The sequence below is a fragment of the Pogonomyrmex barbatus genome, unplaced genomic scaffold, assembly GCF_055798465.1.
Source record: "Pogonomyrmex barbatus isolate J1 unplaced genomic scaffold, ASM5579846v1 scaffold13, whole genome shotgun sequence".
NCBI classification, from domain to species: Eukaryota; Metazoa; Arthropoda; class Insecta; order Hymenoptera; family Formicidae; genus Pogonomyrmex; species Pogonomyrmex barbatus.
The window spans coordinates 5,307,984-5,324,573 of record NW_028297109.1 but is presented as its reverse complement, the minus strand read 5'-3'; the positions used below and the strand labels follow the sequence as shown (position 1 = coordinate 5,324,573).

General features: G+C 41.3%; 2 protein-coding genes across 7 annotated transcripts in view; one reads left to right on the top strand and one right to left on the bottom strand.

Annotated features, from left to right (window-relative positions):
- Nucleotides 1-16,590, top strand: part of LOC105429894 (uncharacterized) — a 208,278-nt gene that overhangs the window by 171,152 nt on the left and 20,536 nt on the right. The gene's annotated exons all lie outside the window — the stretch shown is intronic.
- The window catches only part of LOC105429890 (uncharacterized), a 169,064-nt gene that overhangs the window by 147,627 nt on the left and 4,847 nt on the right, over nucleotides 1-16,590 (bottom strand). The window lies entirely within an intron of this gene.

Here is a 16,590-nt window from a genome sequence, read left to right as displayed (position 1 = left end):
GAATAAAGAAATATCTTGTACACACACACACACACACACACACACACACACACACGCACACGCACACGCACACACACCACCCCCCACACACACACATACACACACACACACACACACACACATCGCTTTTGGAAACTATCTTGACGCAACTGTGTGCAGGTGCATGCCTCGCTGATGCACACGTACGTGTGTGTGCGACGGGATGCATCTTCCGACGATGTCGGCAGTGGCGTATCCTTCGCGGAACCGTCGAGAGGGAAGCGGGATGGCGATTCTCAGGGGGGTATCGCGAAAAGACGTATCGAATTTATCACCCCAGCGAGACGCAAGGGGTAGGCATAGCGCGCAGCTACCAGCCATTCGCGGGAGTGAATTTTCTTACACACCCATGTCGTCCCCCGTGTCTCCTCACCCCCGATGCCGGAAAATGGCATTACGATTATTCGATTTGTTTCTTCGCACACGCCTTGATAACTCCCCGGACCGGAAACGACGCGAGATATTTCGTGAGCGCGAGCGTCATGAATACAGACGACAACGACGATCGAGACGCGTGCTTCGAATCGACCGATGTCTCGTTTATTATTCGTTCGCCGCATGCCAAAAACGCGTTGAGGACATAGATGTGTCTTCCCCGTTTCCCATCGTGTCGTTTTAGAAAAAGGGAGGGAACGTATAATTGGAGATAAGTTTCGATGATCATTTAAAATTTTTTTCAACACGATTCTTACGAAATTTTTAATTTTAAACAAACGTTTAACTGGCGTTGATAATTCCACGAGCTTCGACTTATCAATGTGAGTCGAATTTCTAAAGTTAGAAGTACCGAACATTTTTATTGTTTTTATTTTTTTTTAATATTTTTTTCTAATATCAGAAATAGATTTTACAATTTGCTAACTTCATTGTCAGCCAGATTAAAAAGAGTAATTGATGAAAAATTAAAAAATGTCAAAACCATATCTTTAGTAGAGAAAGAAGCTAATTAATTTCGAAAATAAAAATAGTCCAAAGTTACATTCGATATTTCTAATATTAATATTGTTCCATACATTGATCCAATATTCTTTCAAACGTGCAATCAGGAAATGTTCGTTTACAACTCTTAAATGATCAAGAGAAAAAGAGTAGATGTCTGAAGGATTAATAAGGTTTCTATATAATAGAAATCCTCATAAAGTTACACTTTGTCTTTAATTAGTATCAGTCAGTAATATCATTAGTAATACGCCAGGCGCCAGGCAATGTTCTACAAAATCTCATTAGAGACCTATTGTTATTAATAACTCTCTCTTCATTACGGTTAGCCGCAACTACAAATTCAAGTTTGCCGTCTTGTCCATTAATTAAGTAGGAAGAAACTCGCGGTAGGATGAGAGAAATGGGAAAACAAATGAGAAAGGTTAGTCGATAAGCGATTGCCTCCGACCGGCCGAAAGCCCTGGGCATCCGAGCCCTCAGGAACATGCGAATCGAATGGAATGCCGCGATAAATCTCGCGGCGATCGGCCGAAAAGTGAACCGCAAACGTTACAGCTCTAAGCTCGCCGTGATCGCTAAGCTTTCGAGACTCTTGTCGAGACAAGAGAAACGTTACGTTGAATCTATGGGAATCGATAGGATTTAGAATAGAAGAGAAGAGCGTCTAACTAGCTGATTTCTATGATTTGGGAAGATTTGATTAAAAATTCTGAGCACTGAGAGGAATGTTTGGTATAAACAACAAAAAATTTTTTTACTGTGATGTTAAAACTATTTGTTATGATTGATTTGATTTGTTTTGATGATTGAATTGTTATGATTGATATATGATCAATTAAACCGTTGGTTACCATGCCAATATTAATCCGTTGAATTTATTAAATAAATCATTGATCATTTAATGATACAAATGTTTTATATGATATTCAGAGACATTTTATAGTTAAAAATAGAATATATTATATATTTATTTATTTATTATTTATTGTATATTTTAAAAATAACTTTTTCCTCAGTGAATATATGACTGTATCTCTTTCATCGAAATGAATAATTTAGACTAGCTGAGATGATATTTTTCGTAATAAGAATTTCTCGGGAATCGATTATTGATTTGTTAAAAAAAAGTGCAGGAAAATATAGCTTTGAGCTGCTACATTGTAAGTTTGTTAAAAATAACGACATATAATTTGCGATATAAGCAATTATACTGAATTTATATATAAATTCAAAAAGAAAAATTATTAGACAGATTCTGAGATCTTATCTACTGAATAATGCTATCTATTTTCCCGTTCTTTAAGTAATTTAGAATTAAAAATATATATATTGAGAATTATTTTTATTCATATTTAGACTCGAGAGTAGATTTCAAAGTTCACGAGCAAAGATCCGAATTATTTATGAATCTGCCTTTATATCAATCACGAGTATTAATATTTAAATTCTCCTTAAAGGAGATATGTATTATTATTCGCTAAAATTATTCAATATTTAAACGAAAGATAAATATGAAATACTAAGAAACGAATAACTCGCAAACCGAGTTCTTCGTAAATGACGCGTTTTCTCACCGAATTTCCAGCCGCCTAATTCGCAGAGGTTTAATCTAGCCAAAGTAGACACGAAAGCTGTAGTCCCATTGTCTCTTTAGATACGCAGGTCCATTACTTATCAAGTAATATACTCTCGCGAGGACGAGGTCGAGACGAATAGGTGGGCGGATAGGTAGGTAAATCTCTCGCAACGAGGCGCATCACGGGGAACGCCGTTTGCCTGATGAATGTTTCAGGAATGTAGTTCGAGGCGCGAGGGTTTAAGTAAACTGCCGGTTACCTCTCTGGATGGATGACCCGTCTGTATATCGAGGCTATTAGACGGAAAACCAATCGCCGGTCGGGATTATCTCGTCGGAAAAACCCGAAATGGACTCGCGTCCAGCGACATTGAAAAGCCATTTCTGCCGTCCATCAGCCCGTTATTTGTTCGCCAGCCCCTTCTTCTTGTCGTTATCCAAGATCCGAGAGAAAGAGAGAGAGAGAGAGAGAGAGAAAGTTAACCCCCCGCGATTCGCTCGTCCGTGAAGGAGAGGCTTGAGAAATACTAATATGAGAACTGCATCACCGAACACGTCCAGTATAGAATCCCGAGCTAGGAATACGATCCTCGCAGTATCGGGACGATAGGGTCGATTCTCTCTTGTGAATCGGCTAAAGTGGTCACTCTTCGGACCCTGGCTTTCAAGAAAATTTCGTCCCGATCTTTATTTCTTCCACTCGACCTTTATATCATCGATTTCATCGATGATAATTCCGATCCATTTTCTATCAATTTACCATAATTTTGTGTATTACATAGGAGAATTAAAATGGAAAATATAAAATGGGATAGACTTCTCTTCGGCAAAAATGTCTTAATTTCCATTTTTAGGCTTTGAAATTTCAATATCGAACAGCGAATTAACGTCGTATAGCATTCAACACGTTTCAACACACATTTTAGCCGCAATAAGATTATAATTACAGTCCCATTATGATACTGATCTAATTCACCATCGCTGCCAGTCGCAAAAGCACTTTGAATTAAACCACTCTGGTTAGCAATTCCCTATTCCTTTCTAGATTACAGACCTATCTGTGGCATAGACGAGTAGACAACATTTAGTCAACCGGAGTTACCGCTAACGAACGTTAGTGCAATCAGCCCCTAGAAAGGATCCTTAATTAACTACGACTGTGACACTACTAACGCGGCTTAACTCCCTTAAGTTCACGGGACTTAGATATATCGATCCTGCAATGAATTTCTAGTGACTAGCCTTTGTTTGTTGCATAATTATTATATCGGTACTTCAGTCGAAACTGAACATGCTAAAACGCTATTGTGCCACAAAAGATCTCTCACGAGATGTACGCATTGTCGATTTATCTCTATCGATTTTGAATCAAGTTTTTATTCACAAAAAGAACAATTTTACTCAAGTATTTAAAATTAATGATGAAAATGAAATTAACGAAGTATCTAAAAGTATTAAAAATTCAATCAAACACAGATTTAAAAATAATTTTATCGAGCCACCGAGATAATTGATGTGGAACGCTCAAATTGCTAGAATGTCAAAAGTTTTTGCAATATTATCGTCCTACATAATTATTTTAATCCAAATTCGAAATTCAGATTCGGCTGCATTTTTAGATATTTGACGAAAATCATTCCTTTCGTGTAACTCTGGGAGACGCTATTTTCACAAAAGGAGACGCTCACCTCGGATACATTTCAACTAGATATCGCTGTTTCTCTTAATCTACCGAGATGCCTGACTGTCGTTCAGATTTCTCGCGCACGTAGGAAGCCGTGAAACAAGACGGAAGTCATCCCGACGGGGCTCCTCAGCATCGAGATAGAACGACCTACCTGTCGCGAACGTGAGGGTGAGATGTACGCGCGTGAACGGTGGGCGGGGGAAGAGGGGGGGAGGGGTGCGGGAGAAAAGCGAGAATGGTTCACTCCGGTTCGAATGGAGGCGCTCCTAGACGAAGGGAAGCCCTTTGAAGTCGATCGAGCATGGGAAACGCGGGGCCTGCTCGCTCTCGAGAAATGCACGTATCGAGAGAGTCGATGTTCGGGCGCAGCACGTCAAAGACCAAAGGGGAATGTAAAAAGTCTTTAATCAACGACTCGTTTTTTCGCGAGTTCATCGATTCGCCGGGGAACTTTGCCGCCATTCCATCTCGCATCGCCGTTCCAGTCCCGGTGTCGATAACGAATTTTTGTGTCTTAAATTTCTTAAGAGGAGAAAGCAAAGGGAGGGAGGAAAAGAAGAAAGAGTTGTGCATGTGCCGAAATCGTTTCCTTGAGAACGAATAGCCATGCTCTCGGTAACACGCATCGAGAACCGAGAGCTTTTATCGTTATGACGATACTCAAAGTTCCTTAAATGTTTGCTCCTCAAATTTACTTCCTCCTTCCCTACTGTATTTTAAGCTTTAACACGGCAATCGTACCCGGCGAAGTTTCCCTCGTAAAATATGTACGGGGAAAACTTGGGCGCATGACGTAGCATTTATTTCAGGCGAGTGGTTCATTTCCTGTAAACTGTCCTTAGACCAGATTTTTCGGGGCGCCGTAAACCCTTTGCGACCTGGGCGGCGTGCCAGCGCGATACGTTGACCAAGAAAAGTTTGAGGCAGTGGACTAACATTGAAAATTTTAGAGGAAATGTAATCTACAGAGCCAACAGCAGCCAAATGTAAAGAATAACGACGTAGACAGGAAACTTTATATAGAGGAATAAAGGGAAGATAGGTGGGGAGGGGGAGGAAAAAAGATTCTCGCGGATGAAGAAGCCAGATGTATCTCTTGCCGTTGACTCTCGCAATCTCGAGCGCTTGAGGGGGAGGGGGGGGGGAGGGGGGGTTAAGATAAATCAAGAGTAATCTCGCCATTAATATGTCACGCTCGAAATAACATGTCGCGTACATGTCTATGTACGTTCGTACATACGTACGATGTTGGCCGAGCTTTAATATCGGGAAAAGTCGCGAGAGGAAAATCTCTTCCCAGACAGGTGTGTGTCCTGTCCTGGTGAGGGTGCCCGCTCGCTCGCTCGCTCGCTCGCTCGCTCCTGCCGGCGTTGAGGAAACGTTAAATATGACCGGGAGAGAGGATCTGTTTACACTGCCCTCGTGCGCTCAGTGAGCGAGGTGAGACAACATTTACCTTAGCCGGCGAAGCGAGGGCCGTCTTCTCGGCTATAGGGGGACTACATCGTCCCTCGACTTCTTTGAGGCGATGTCTGCAGGATGATGGATGCAGTCTCAATTTCCCTCGCCGCCCGCCATCGCCCGCGAAACCCCCCCCCTCGAGCCATCCGCCGGTGGTTGAAGAATGCATTCGTGCCGTTTTCCGACCGCGACGCGACGCGGGGCGAATCTCGATCCGGGAATTTCGATTAACGGCCATCAAAAGACGTGAATCAAACGAAACAAACACGCCGTCAGAATCGGTCGCCGGGATTTTCCGCATTTTCCCGACGGTGGAATTGTGCCGGCACGGTCGATCGAGAACGTCGAAACGGAACGCGCGGATGGGGGGGGGATGATATGTCACACTTCTAAGATCTCGGCACGAGGCTCATGTTTCTCGCGTCGCGATGGTACTAGAGATCAATCTCGAAAGTTATTTATTAAACGAAAAGAGACGATTTACGATCGGTTTTTAATCGCTCTTTATCAATGGTCAAATGTCAATCTCACGTTCAGTTTTTACCTTGAAACAAAATGCACATTTCGGATAATTTTCGGACGTTCGTAGAACAATTAATTAACAGAATAAAAGTTACGTACATCAAAGTAGATATTTCACTGATCTAACGTATTCACGTAATGCGAGAAAGTAGTTTTTTTCTCTTTCTCTCTCTCTCTCTCTCTCTTTTTCCTCTTTCTCTCACAGAAAAGCCGTTTCTTTTATTATATAAAAAGAGAGACAAATATGGTTTCATGAGATCTCTCTGCTTTTGCTACACAACAGCCACGCTTCTGCCTAGAGCTAATTAATTAACTGCGAAAGCTGCGGACTATGCATGCCCTTTAGCAAAAACCTGCACTTCCCGCGCGTGAAGAGGACAAAGGCTGCGGCGGTTTGACCGAGAAACCGCCGGCCGCAGAATTTATTCCTCTGCTAGCAAAGTGCACGGAAAGCACATTCCCGGCGAACCGACGAAGTGTGCGTAACATAACAGTGCACAATTAGCATCAGGGTCCCCGTTCCTCCCCCTCCCCCTTCCCTCCGCGTTTCGATCGGTAACGAGAGACGAAAGTTGCGGCTCTCTTCAAAGGACCGTCTTTACGGCGCGAAAACATTTTAATGGCGAAATTTGCATACATAGGGATCACACGAGAGAAAAATGCATCGGTTGTTCACCACGATGGTTAAAGCGCCGGTAATTGAAGTCGCCGAACGCGGCGAGGAGACCAACGCGTTATCATCAAGACCTTTTTTTTTTTTCTTTCAGAAATTTGCATTAACCTTCCCTTAATAAAAATTCCCAGTTTTCCTTAATAGAAAATTTAGCAACGTAAATAGAAAAATTTTCATCGATTTTCAACTAGAGTTTTCTGCGAAAGAAATAATAACGCAAAACATCTCCTGCTTCTAAGGAGATTTAACGCAGATTTAACGCAGATTTAGCTATACAGCGATATAGCTTGCGCGCCCGAGATATTAACCGGGAGCAACCCCTAAATTTTTATTACGTGAACTTTCTTAATTGAATTTTCAACCGCCTGAAATCCGACTGCCTGAATCATTCAGAATTACGGCGAAATTTTTAATTCGATTGTCGCGCGAATTTTGCAGGAAATATCATTGCCTACGATGTAAATTTTTAGCACGGCGTTACGTAACGTTAACATTTGAGACGGAGTCGACACGCGCATTTGAAATACACCGCACGGTCGTCGCCCGTGTCTGACACGTGTACAGTGCATTTCACGTCTTCACGTAGACAAACGATGGCAGGTGAATTCCACGGACACCTTTCGTACGTCAGAAAAATTCCAAAGCGCGCGAACACGCCGTGGAAGATAAATCGTGCCGACGGGAGCAATATAATGAAAGTGCACGCGCCCGTCGAATTTCAATGTTTGGTCGTGAAATGAGTTTATCATCAACGATATCGTTGACTTCGTAAATTCGCCGTACGCAGAAGAAGACGACATTTGGTTTTCCTCCTCGCGAGATTTGGCCAATAAAAAGTTATTTTGTCATAAATTTGACTATTGTAAATTTAAAATAATCAGATGTTAATTATTAATAAAAAAATATGAATCTTTATTGTTGGAAATTTAAGTGCACTTTGCGCTTCGTGCGATCGTAATAATGGGATAATAATTCCATCTCCGCGTACTTATGTATATAAAAATGAAGATGTGTAGATGCGTTCACATCGTCGAATGTGTTAAAATCCAACAAGTGTTTGCGCTCGGCGATCGTTTAAAATTCCCGTTACGCGGGTGTCTAGCGCGAGAGACTCGTAGAACAGCAATTTTTCGTTTTAACGTCGGGGGCGACTAGAAGAGAGAGATACATCCTTCCCCTGATACCGCAACGGGATTAAAATCGCGTCAAAAATTCATGAAGTTCGATCACGGGGAAACGCCTCAACCCCTGGAGGTCCGCAACTCCTTGCCGACGTTACGGCTTTCTCGGGCGGAAGAACACGCGACTGACTTTTCATGCTTCGGATTTTTTGCTCGTCGAAGCTTCGATTTGATCTTGGCACGAGATCGAGAGGAGGAGGAAAAGGTGCAGGGAAGGAGGTAAAGAAGAAGAGGCGGAAGAAAGAGGCGAGAAGTGAAGCTCCTCACGGATATTCGCGAAAATCGTGGTGGAGGAGGTGGGACGAAGGAGCGGGAGAGACATCCTTATACATTAAACCGTGCTTCGAGCCCAGCCTCCTCGCCCTTTTTCTCCTTCTCCTTTATATGCAACTCTCGTAGCCGGCGCATTGTGGGCTTCGGCTCGGTTATTCCTCCCCGGGGAGCAATATACCCACCTCGAAGGAAAATATACTTAGACGCTTTGTAATATTTCTCCCGTCCTTCTTCTCCTTCTGCCCGCGAAGACGCAGAGATCCGCGTATCGTTCGAGACGCGAAGCCGCTTTTTGATTCGCGCGACATTACACGCCAACGATCCTCGGAGACGAGGATGAAACTGGCGAGAGGGGCGAAGCGAAGATCGTGGAAAGAAACGAAATTTATTTTCGTTGAAACCGCCGTCCGTCTCGAGAAGCAATCGTGTATGAAACAAGGAATCTTGGGTTTTACACTAAATCTTGCAACGTGTACTTTCGTGATATCAACAATCCTCGGAAGCTTCTATCGTCGAATAAATTTTTTTATTGGGAGCTTTCCACAGCTTTTGTAATATTTATTATATAATATTTATATTGTAAATTTACTCGAATACACTTTTTTTCTGTTTATACACTATAAAAGTGCGAAGAGATATTTATAACTACGAGAGAAAAAGTCGCTTATTATAGGAAGCGAAGTTCCTCATCCCCCATCTCCGTAAACCTCGCATCGTTTCACCCGCCACTCCGTCCTCCCTTAGGGTATAGAATCCTGAATCGCCTCTTCTTATTCTATCGAGGACGCCGTCCCGACACGAAGAAATACCTTACTTTTCTTTATGAATTTCTTTCTCCAACGTATGATTCAATATAAAGAAAATTCGTTCGTGAGTATTTCAGTCAGTCGGTGCATTAACTTGTTCGATTCCATAGCATTGTAGTGTTCCCATTCTCCCAAAATCACAACAACATGACGACGATAAAACATCTCTTTTTCTCTTTTTCCGCTCCTCTTTCATGGTACATTTTCTTTAATTTGAAATTATTTGTGCTTGATTTATTTACAATTAATAACGCGATTTAAAAAACATTTTTGTCGAATGATCAATCGAAACACTCGATCGTTATAACATTTCTGTATTTTATTATTATACAATATTGCACACTGCGCTGTCTTTTATTAAATCTAAAAATATCATCCAATTATCGAGTTGATAATAATTAACTGTATTAATACGTGGAGATTGTGGAAAATTATTATCAGCGGATTAACTCTGTTAAATTAATCAATTATTTACACATTAATAGTTATTATAATGTGATAACGATAAATCAGTTAAAGTATGATAAAAAATATAAATTAACGTTTAAGTCTCAAAAATTAAAAAGAATTAAAAAGATTTATTAAATTATATTTTGTATAAATTATTAAAAAAAAAAAATGAAAATGTGAAACTGCAGTGTTCATGTTAAATGTTGCGCGACTCTCTTGAAAATTATAATCGACACTTGTCTTTTAAGATATTTATATCGTTTTCGTGATGGGAATTAGGCTACGAAGTTTGACAAAATTCGATCGACGCGGTAGCGATTTGCCAGGAAATTCCAATTTAAAGTAACTTTTCTCCTTACGCGAAATCGATGTTTATCCCTTATCGACACTTTGAAAGGTCCCGGATAGACTGCAAACACCCTAAGTCAGCAGAGTACGCGGAGGGACGAGCGTTGGGGGATGGATAGCTGTGGCATGAACAAAAGCTTGAGGCGAAAGCGAGGACGAGGCGGGAGGACTCCGCGGAGGAGCGAGGATAATGGACGAACTAGCGAACTGCAACAAAATTCCAATTTGAAGAAAGTTTACTCTTCGCGCACGGGGAGGGGGGAGGGGAGGAGGATCGTCGTTCGGTCGTTGCACCATTGTAAAGTGACGCGGGAATATAATGCTCAGGTCCGCGGCTGTAGAGGGACCGGTTACGACCACGTGTACGAGGGACCAACGTCGCAATTTGGAAACAACAATGAGAAACGAACGTGAACGAAAGAAGGAGACGCCGAAAAAAAGGAAACGGATGACAAAGACGAGAGGAGGAGGAAGATGTATCGTCGCGATGTGATAAAAGCCGGGACATGACATTCTCTGCTCCTCGAGACAAATCGTATAGAACAAACGCCCGGGACTTTTATTCGGCGGAAGGATTTACTTAGGAGGTAACGCTACGCGATTTTCCGCGAGTGTTTTTCGCGTAGCGGGAAGTAATTACTTGAATTACGTTAAATAATTCCCTTTGTTACAAACGAGCAGTCATTTCTTATCAGGGAAGAAATGCTCGCGTGCAAAAAATCGTTATCGCGAATTGGATTTTACGATTTTCGGGATTTGGAGATTTTTTTTTACGAGGATTTATTATGTTAATGGCTGCGGAACGCTGTATCATTGATCATTTTTAACATTGCGAGCGGGAATCCCCGTATATTCGCTTACGGCGAGTATTTGACGTCACCGCCGGCGCCGTGACGCGGAAATGGGGCCTCTCATAAACAACACCATCGAGCGAACGATCGAAATTCCGATAGGGCGCAACTCGAGCAACTTCAACTTCAACTTCGGTGACGGCCGGATCGATGCCCGCTCGTTATCGACACTTTAAAACGCCCGGCGAGATACAGCCGGGTGCCGATCAATCTACGCCAGGAGGAAGGGGGATAAAACATGTACGCTGCGGGGGTTCGTAGGGTAGGATAGGGTGAGGTAGGGATGGAAGATGGTGTCGGGAGAATGGACTTCGTTGGAGAACGAGGATAATGGACGGTGCGACGAACTGCGACGAAATTCCCAGGCAACTCGGTAAAGTGCCGAGGAAATCGACGGGGAATCGACGGGGTGAAGGGAACGTTTGAAACCCCGGGATGATACCCGAGGCCGACGAGGGTGTCCGGGAACGATTGATTCCTCGACGCCGATTGGCCGTCTCGAGGTTACCGATACCTCGTATACCGAAAGCCCGTAATTGAGCCACCGTCACTGCACAAAGGGGGCGAAATCGGGAACGGAGGAACGACAGGTGAGAGACCACGCCGCCGGTAATCAGCATCTCCGCGGTCCCCAGCAACCCCTTCCAACGAATCTTGGATAATTCTCGCGCGTCATTCCCCAACACGACGTTCGAAAGCCGCCGACACGAAGTTACCGCTTGCGGTTTCTAACCGCTTTCTCTCTCTCTCTCTTCCTCTCTCTCTCTCTCTCTCTCTCTCTCTCTCTCTCTCTCTCTCTCTCTCTCTCTCTCTCTCCCTCCCCTCCCCCTCCCCCTTTCTCTTTCTCTCTGCTTTCCTCTGACGAGACTTGTCGAACTGAGAAAACTCCCTCTCGTACTTGCAGTTGCCTCTCAACCCTTTAACCATCGATACGGAAGCAGGTCCCGCGGGAAGTTGATCTGTACAACCATCTTATCACTAATGTGATCCTGTAGATAGTGATCGGCTGTCATTAACAGTGTATAGTGTACGAAGATCCGCTTTAACGCAAAAAGCACTTCTCTTCGAATTTCTTAGTCCCACAAGTATGATCCTCTCTGTTTAAAGAAAATTGTTGAATTATTCTCGTAAACTCGCGTAACTCATTAATATTGGTATAATATTATACCATATTGGAAATTTTAAAAAAATTTTCCTCACTAATAAAACTTTTGTTCTAAAACAATATTTATTATCATAAAACTAAAGAATGCATTCAGATTATATTTTTTACGTTACATTCTTAAAGTTACATTCTTAATTTTTTCTATACTTTAAATTTTTCTATAAAATACTAATCTTAATACACGTCGCACTGTCGCGATTTGATCATGAAGTGATCACAGTCGGCTACGTGCACATCCTGCAGGAATTAAATGGAATCCTGCTTGCCAAGGAAGTGTCCTCGACGCGCTGCGCGCAGGATTGTCCCGGGGGATAAGTGAATAGGAAAAGAGCTAGTCTCCATCCCGGCAGCGAAGTTTCTTACCGAAGGAGTTTAGCAAGAAATCAAGCCGCCAGACAGTGACAAGGGAAAGGGTTGCTGGTTCTGGAGGCCCTCCTAGCGAGAGGAAAGGAGAGGAAGAAAAAGACATGGCATGGGGACGAGGGGCGGTTGCAGACGCAAGAAACACGAGGGTACGATGGTGGACCGGCGGGTTGCAACGTGCAAGAGAAATCGTTCGCACTCGGGAAAGTGACGTGCGGAACTTTATCGCCGGAAACGATCCCTGAAACTTCGATCGGTAGACACGCCAAATTGCGAAAACGAATGAAATGAAGAGGACTTACCGATGAATAATCGATCGCTAATGGAGATAATGGATAAGCGTACGGATTTTAATTACCCTAAAATAATAATCATATAATTATTTATAGTTAATTACGTAGTTAATTACTTTGATTTTGTTGCTGTGAATTTAGCACGTTAGTGACCAATGGATTTAATTGTTATTACGGCTGTAATTTCAACGCATGTTTTTATTCCGACTTAATTAATCTGATCTGACTGCTTATCGATTAACAATTATTATTATTATTACCTTTGCTTCGCGACAACGCGCGTCAAGTCTTTATTAATTAATTTGTCAATCGTTTTTTTTTTTTCTTAACATTTACACACATATGTGAATGATATATACAATTTTATATGTGCTTACCTAAAAAGGATTAAGAGAGACAGATTTAAAAATATTTATTACAACACAGCTGCATATAACTTTTCTCTATAAAAAAGAAAAGTGAAAGATTTGACTACCTAATAGTTTTTGCAACAACAATCTCTTCGCGATTGATCGATCAAGCATATATCCTCCGATATGCCGATCCGATTGATTTATTACTTAAATAGTAACACGTGCGAGCGTATTGACAGTCTAGCGTGCTGTCAATAGCGACTGCTTTCACAATTAATTGAGCAGTGCCAATGTTAATCGAGTGAAATATGTGCGGCTCAGTGATTAAGCTAGTCCGCAAATTGAGTGTCCGTGACTATAAGTACCGTAATTGCGCACTGATTTGACACTATTATAAATTGCTTTAGATATAAAATATCGCAGCGGCTCCCGTTCACACGAGGCACGATCATAAAGCCGCATATTTGACTATAATGAGAAGAACGCGAAGAAAGAAATCTGAGAGAACAAAAGTGAGAGAGGAGAAATTTTCTTCCCCAGTTCTCACATTAATTATCATTTAATAAGCCACGTGTAATCTGCCTTTAGGTACATCTTTCTCCTTTCACCTCGTGACGCGGAGGGGCGAGGGAGAAGGAAGAGGACGGGCGCGGGAGTAAGAGAGCAAAAAGTCGCTGCCAATATCCTAAGTACCTTATCGGCGAATGGAAAATGAATGTCCAGCGACATTCCAGGGACGACAACGTATGGGCCCCGCCGTCATAAATCCAACACTTCCGACTCGCAACGGAAAGTAATATCGAAGTTCGAGTCGCGCGACCAGCAACGAGCTACGTCCTTCCCTTTTCCCGCCGATGGTGGCAGCTTCGATCCGACGCTCGTAACAACCCCCCATCGGTCCCATCGCGTCCCATCCCGTACGATACGCGATATATCAGCGCAAAAATGGCACCCAAGGCACCGCGAATTTATTTATGCGGACGCGATGACACATTCGCCGAAAAAAATCCGCTGGGTGCAGTTAGGAGAAACGCTAAACAGATTTTGAAAATTGCAAATATAAAATTCAAATTCTAAATAGCGAAAGGCAAAGGGAAGCTTTTTCTATTATTATCGGGCAGAAAATTCAGAATTGATTCCTTGATCATTCGATGAAGAACAGTCGCGACTCAACAAAGCATCTAATCTTTCGTGTGTGGACACGCGTCAAAATTTATAACATGCCAAAATTGTTTACTCAAGGCTGGATTGTGAAAGCTTAAAATCCAACTTAGATATTCAAGGGTAGTCTTCTAATCACATTTCAATCTCCGGACTTGAGTCCCGAGTCTGACTGGAAAACAGAAGATCAGCGATGATCTCTTCCTAAGCAGCCGTACCCGAGAGAAACGCGAAAGCAAATATTGCACGTTAATTAAAGATATCTGTAATGTACATGTAATATAGTATGTATATGTGTGTGTATGTACATGTATACGCGATATCATTTAAGATATAAAATTATCATCGCGCGGTAAACGTGACACTCGGTCCGCCTGAGGTAATAAATGTTTCCCGCGCTAAGCTCAGCAAGTAATTACAGTGTACTTCCTGCTTCGCAGTGATATACCTATGCTAATACAGTGCGGTGGCAATTAAAGAGCCATTCCAGCGAGAGCATCCATTAAAATTGTACGAGATACTTGGCTCTTAGATAAATTATACTAGGCGTCGCAAGACGCGACTATCATTTAGTTTAATATTATCAATCTGTTGATAATTCAATTCGGGATCCGATGATTCCGGGATTTGTTAATTGAGACACTTAGGTTGCATACCAGATACTTTGAACTGCAATAAAAAAAAAAATGATTCGCATTCCTTCCTCTAGAAAAAAACTTATAAGGATATCGGTCGAGAAGCTTATACTTTTACGTGAGGAAGTTTACTTGGAAGAAGTTAGATTTTCATTAGGAAGAGATTTATCCGCGATTCAGAAATTTTAAACGACCATTTTCTCGGGAATGTCGTATGACACGTATGATCACATCGGGCAGCGATTCGCCTAATTTTATCCAGCTCGCTAGATTTGTTTTCAACCGTGAGAAACGACGTGACGGTAAAAAGTCAGTCGTTGCACGTTTCTGCCACTCGAGGGGACACAGTTTCAAAGACGAATGCAAGGCACGGAACAGTGGACCCTTGAAAGCATGCTGCAAATATAGAGCAAGTGTACTTCGGTCCGAGAGAAAGACCGGGGACACTCGAGTGCGCGATCCTATCTAACGGCAAAGATCTATATACAGAGAGACAAAATCGATGCCGACACAGGGGGGTACACTGAGGTCGAATTCAGTGACAGCTAAGTAGAACAGAAACGGGTATATTTTACACAGAATTTGGTGCCCCATTAATATTACTTATTCGATCAAAAAAATAAAGATTAAACAAATAAAAAAAGAGTTTAACTAAGAAAGAGAGTACAATGGATGAAATAGGTCGATTTTGGCCATTGGAGCAAAAAAGAAAATCTATCACAAATTAAAAATTTTTTTGAAGTCAGAAACAGATTCAGCAAACTCAAAAATTACAAAATCACTACCGTTTTTATTTCTCGCTCCGGAGGCCAAAATCGGCCCATTTTATTCATCGTTTTTCAAAAAACAATTTGATGGTTTATAACTTCACAAAAAGTTAGATACTACAAAATACTGTTTACTAATTTATCTAATTTAAAAATTTTAATTTCATTTTTATGATATACAAGTAATAACCTATGTAAATCTGATACCCGAGAGAGAGAGAGAGAGAGAGAGAGAGAGAGAGAGAAAAAGGAGAGATTTAAAAAAAAAATTTTTCAAATATACAATAAATTAAGCTCAGTTTTTATCCGTTTGTAGTTAAAAAAGTATTATATCTCGGAATGCTAGAATTTTTTAATCCTTTATAATTTTCAAGCCCTTGAGGTGAATGAACGAAAAGAAGGCACAAACGGGTACAAACAACGCTTTATTAGATGGCATTTAATAAATTATTATCTTAAAGAGATGCTAGATTTTTTCAACCCTTTAAGGTACAAACGAAAAGAAAGAAACGAGTACAAACTGAGCTTAATTTATTATTATATCTAAAAATTATTTTTTTTTTTAAAGTTGTATGCCAGATTCACATAGCCATATAAAATGATATATAAAAGTGACAAAAAAAGAAAAATTCTTTACCGTTTTAAATATACTTTATATCAGTTACTGTTTCAAATAATCTTTGAAATACAATATAATCTATCTTCAATATATGTATTATTCTTACATAATATACGCAAAATATTTCAAAATAGTGAAGAAGCTATTCCCCCTTAGAACTGTCCATAATAAAAAATAAAATCTATACAGCAGCGGTGATATAGGAAAATTTGCCTACGAAGGGCAACACGCGCGTCGAAATATTGTTATATATATTTCACAATATATTCCTGGAATATATGGATTTTTAGATGCGAGAGCAATATTTCCTGAAAAAAAAAAATACGCGCGTACAAAGCGAGTTCGCGAATATGAAGTTTTGCATCTGCATCACATATTGTGTCAAACAACGAAACAGAATCACCATCATAAACGAAAATATCGTT